This window comes from Herpailurus yagouaroundi, unplaced genomic scaffold, assembly GCF_014898765.1.
Source record: "Herpailurus yagouaroundi ecotype Mexico unplaced genomic scaffold, PumYag 108943, whole genome shotgun sequence".
Lineage (NCBI taxonomy): Eukaryota > Metazoa > Chordata > Mammalia > Carnivora > Felidae > Herpailurus > Herpailurus yagouaroundi.
The window spans coordinates 1-5,723 of NW_024421682.1; positions in this window are offsets into that span (position 1 = coordinate 1).

Consider the following 5,723-nt stretch of genomic DNA (forward strand, 5'->3'; position numbering starts at 1 on the left):
TGCACAGTCTGATGGTGTTGCAGCTGACCTTCTGCACAGACGTCGAAATCCCTCTCTTCTTCTGTGAGGTTGTTCAGGTCATCAAGCTCGCCTGTTCTGACACCCTCGTCAATAACATCCTGATATATTTTGCAGCTAGCCTATTCGGTGGTGTCCCTGTGTGTGGAATCACTTTCTCTTACACTCAGATAGTGTCCTCTGTTTTGAGGATGCCATCCGTGGGCAGAAAGTATAAAGCGTTTTCTACGTGTGGGTCTCACCTGTCAGTTGTGTCTTTGTTCTATGGGACAGGTTTGGGGGTGTACATTAGTTCTGCTTTTACTAACTCGTCCAGAAACACTGCGGTGCTTTCAATGATGTACACTGTTGTCCCTCAAATGATGAACCCTTTCATCTACAGCCTGAGGAATAGGGACATGAAGGGAGCTTTGAGGAAACTGATAAGTAGAACTTCTCTTCTGTGACTGTGTTATCTGTGTGGACTGGGGTTTCTAGAATGAATCAAAGTGACAGAAATATTGGGTGAGCCAGAATGCCTGATTCTTGCATCACCAACTTCTTCTAAATTGACTAGGTAACATCATGGGCAACTTGATTGTAATTTTGGGTTGAAATTTGATTTGTTCTTTGTATAGCTCTGTTGTATTTCAAAAATAAGTTTTCATTCCTAAGCTTGGTGTTTTTGGTAGATTCCTCACAAGCTGTCCCAAGGCAAGGGTTATACTGAAATGTTAAAAGAGAAGTGGGAGAAGTTGGATAGGTCAGGAAAAGGATCAAGCAAGCTTGTGTTTTATAGCAGAGATTTGATTCTGCCTAATCTCATGGTTAGGGCCATGTGGATTATACTCCAGAGACAAACCAATTGTGAGACATGGGAGGAGCTGTTCTTTCATACTCCAGTAATTCCTAATACCTTTCACTGGTAAACTGTGTCAGTGCAGGGTAACATCAACATTCACTATACTCAGTTTTATTGTCTACAAAACTGTTATTATGTGATTATCTCAGTGGTTCGAGATTTTGGTTACACCTTTGATCCTGATCAGTGAGGAAGCCATTGTTTCTACTAAGACAAAGTAATGCTGATTGTAAAATGCCAAAATAATAAAGATATTTGTATTTCCCTGATGATGAATGATATTAAGAAATTTTTCATATGTCTGTTAGCCATCTGGATTACTTCTTTGGAAAAATGTCTATTCATGTCTTCTGCACATTAAAATTTTTTTTTAATTTATTTAAATTCAAGTTAACATACAGCATAGTATTGGTTTTAGGAGTAGAACCTAGTGATTCATCATCACTTACATGTGTCACCCAGGACTCATCCTAACAGGTGCCCTCCTTAATGCCCATCACCCATTTAGCTCATCCTCCCACCCACTTCCTCTCCAGCAACCCTAAATTTCTTCTCTGTATTTGTGAGTCTCTTATAAATTGCCTCCCTCTCTGTTTTCATCTTAGTTTTCTTTCCTTTCCCCTATGTTCATCTGTTATGTTTCTTAAATTCCACATACAAGTGAAATCATGATATTTGTCTTTCTCTGACTAACTTATTTCACCTAGCATATTTTTAAATTGGATTATTTTGGGGGGGTGGAGTTTTATAAATTCTTTACATATTTTGCATACTATCTCTTTATCAGATATGTCCTTTGTAAATATCTTCCCCCATTCCATAGGTTCCCTTTTAGTTTAATTGATTGTTTCCTCCACTGTGCAGAAGCTTTTTATTTTGACAAAGTCCCAATAGTTTATTTTTGCTTCTGTTTCCCTTGTCCAAGGAGACATATCTAGAAAGAAGTTGCTACAGCCAGTGTCAAAGAGGTTGCTGCCTGTGTTTTCCTCTAGAATTTTTATGGTTTCAGGTCTCATATTCAGGTCTTTAATAATTTTGAATTTATTTTTGTTTATGGTATAAGGAAGTGGTCTAGTTTCATTTTTTTGCACGTTGCCATCCAGTTTTCCCAACACCATTTGTTTTTTCCATTGGATATTCTTTCCTGCTTTGTGAAAGATTAATTCACCATATTGTTGTGGATTCATTTCTGGGTTTTCTATTCTTTTCCATTGATCTTTGTATCTGTTTTTGTGCTAGTACTGTACTGTTTTGATTACTACAGCTTTGCAATGTAACTTGAAGTTTGGAAATGTGATGCCACTGGTGTTGCTTTTCTTTCTTGTTTTTCATTTTACAATCAAAAAGAATGAAATCTTGCCATTTGCAACTACATGGATGGTACTGGAGGATATTATGGTAAGCGAAATTAGTCAGAGAAAGACAAAAATCATATGACTTCACTCATATGAGGACTTTAAGAGACAAAACAGGTGAACATAAGGGAAGGGAAACAAAAATAATATAAAAATGGAGGGGGACAAAATAGAAGAGACTCATAAATATGGAGAACAAACTGAGGGTTACTGGAGGGGTTGTGGGAGGGGGGATGGGCTAAATGGGTAAGGGGCACTAAGGAATCTACTCCTGAAATCATTGTTTCACTCTATGCTAACTAATTTGGATGTAAATTTTAAAAAATAAAAAATAAAATAAAAAAAATTTTAATTAAATCCAAGTTAGTTAAAATATAGTGTCATATTGGTTTCAGGAGTAGAGTTTAGTGATTCATCACTCACATATAACATTCAGTGCTCATCCCACAAGTGCCCTCCTTAATGCCAATTACCCATCTAATCCATTGCCCTACCCACCACTCCTACAATAATAGTTTGTTCGCTGTATTTAAGAGTCTCTTATGATTTGCCTCCCTCTCTGTTTTTAACTTATTTTCAGAATTCCTTTGGCTATATGGGATCTTTTATGGCTCCATACAAATTTTAGGATTGTTTGTTCTACTTCTGTGAAAAAATGCTGTTGATATATTGATAAGGATTGCATTAAATGAATAGATTGCTTTGGGTAGTATAGACATTTTAACAATATTTGTTCTAATCCATGAGCATGGAATGTCTTTCCATTTCTTTGTGTCTTCAATTTCTTTCATCAGTATATTGTAGTTATAAAAGTCTAGGTCTTTCACCATTTTGGCTAGGTTTATTCCTAGGTATCTTGTTTTTAGTGCAAAACAAAATTGTAAATAGGATCCTTATTTTGTTTTTATGCTGCTTCATTATTGCTTCATATAAATGCAACTGATTTCTGTACATTGTTTTTGTGTGCTTTACTGAATTTGTTTATAAGTACTAGCACTTTTTTGTTGGAGTCTTTTGGGTTTTCTATTTAGAGTATCGTGTCATCTGCAGATAGTGAAAGTTATTTCCTCCTTGCTGACTTGGATACCTTTTATTTCTTTTTGTTTCTGATTGCTGTGGTTAGGACTTCCATCACACACAAAAATAAACTCAAACTGGATTGAAGAACTAAATGTGAGACCTAAACCCATAAAAGTCCTGGAGGAAAACACAAGCAGTAACGTCTTTGACAATGGCTGTAGCAACTTCTTTCTAGGTATGTCTCCTGAGGCATGGGAGACAAAAGCACAAACAAACTATTGAGACTTCATCAAAATAAAAAAGGTTCTTCATAGCAGAGAAAACAACGGAACTAAAAGGCATCCTATGGAATGGGAGAAGAGATTTGCAAATGACACATCTGATAAAAGGTTAGTATCCAAAATACATAAAGAACTTATAAAACTCAACACCCAAGAACTAAATAATCCAAACAAAAATGAGCGGAAGACATGAATAGACATTTTTCCAAAGAAGACATCCAGATGGCCAATAGACACATGAAAAGATGCTCAATATCACTGACCTTCAGGGAAATACAAGTCAAAACAACAATGAGATGTCACCTCACACCTGTCACAATAGCTAAAATCAGCAGCACAAGAAACAGGTGTTGGTGAGGATGTGGCGAAAGAGGAACCCTCTTGCACTGTTGGTGGGAATGCAAACTTTTGCAGCTACTGTGGAGAACAGTGTGGAGGTTCTCAAAAGTTAAAAATAGAACTACCATATAATTCAGCAATTGTACTACTAACAAAAAATACTAAACCAAAGGGATTCATGCACCCCAATGTTTATAGCAGCATTATCTACAATAGCCAAATTATGGAAACAGCCCAAGCGTGCATTGATTGATGAGTGGATAAAGAATACAATGAAATATTACTCAGTCATAAAAAGGAATGAAGCATTGCCATTTGCAACAATAGGGATGGAGCTAGAGAACATTATACTAAGGGAAATAAGTCAGTCAGAGAAAAATACCATATAATTTCACTCATGTGGTTTAAGAAATAAAACAAATGATGGGGCACCTGGGTGGCTCAGTCGGTTGAGTGTCTGACTTCAGCTCAGGTCATGATCTCGCAGTCTGTGAGTTCGAGCCCCACATCAGGCTCTGTGCTGTCAGTTCGGAGTCTGGAGCCTGCTTCGGGTTCTGTGTCTCCCTCTCTCTCTGACCCTCCCCCCACTTGTGCTCTGTCTCTCTCTGTCTCAAAAATAAAAACATTAAAAAAAAAAATAAAACAAATGAGCAAAGGGAAAAAGGAGAGAGGCCAAACGAAAAACAAACTCATTTATTCTGTTTTACTTTTCTTCTTTTAAAAATTTAAATCCCAGTTAGTTAACATATAGTGTAATAATGATTTCAGGAATAGAATTTAATGATTCGTCACTTACATATAACACCCAGTGCTCATCCCAGCAAGTGCCCTCCTTAATGCCCATTGCCCATTTACAAAGAACAAACCTTCAATTTGTTCTCTGAATTTTAGAGTCTTTTATGGTTTGTCTCCCTGTTTTTATCTTATTTTTGCTTCCCTTCCCCTTTGTTCATCTGTTTTGAAGAAACAGACTCTTAACTATAGAGAGGAAACTGGTAGTTACCTGAGAGGTGGTGGGTGGGTGGGGCTGGGTTAAACAGGTGATGAGGACCATGATGAGCACCAGGTGATACATGGAATTATTGAATCACTGTATTGTGAATCTGAATCTAATATAGTACTATATGTTAACTAACTGAAATTTAAATAAAAACTAAAAAAAAATGGGAAAAAAAGAGTCTCTTCAACAAATGGTCTTGGGAAAACTGGGCAGCCACATGCAAAAGAATGAAACTGGACCACTTTGTACACCATACACAACTTTCATGATTTTTAAGTATGCAATTTAATGGCAAAATTACATTCACAATATTGGGCAACCATTGCGTCTATTTTCACAGCTTTTCAGAATCAAACAGAAAATCTGTAGCCATTTAGCAATAACTCATTCTAATGTCACACAACCAGCCCCTGACAACCTCTAGTCTACTTTCTGTCTCTTATGATTTCTCCTACTCTAGATATTTCATATAAGACACATCATAAAATACATGTACTTTTGCATCTGGCTTATTTCACTTAGCATGATGTGTTCAAGGTTTGTCCATGTTTTAGTATGTTTCAGAACTGCATTCCTTTTTTTGTTGCTATATTTGTTTTATTTTTATTTTTTTTAAATTTATATTAAAGTTAGTTAACATACTTGGGGAGTAGATAAAGAAGATGTGGTATATATACACAATGGAATACTACTCAATGATGAAAAAGAATGAAATCTTGCCATTTGAAACAACATGGTTGGAACTAGAGGGTACTACGCTAAGTGAAATAAGTCCGTCAGAGAAAGACCTATATCATATGATTTCACTCATATATGGAGTTTGAGAAACACAACAGATAAACATACGAGAAGGGAAGGAAAAATAAGAT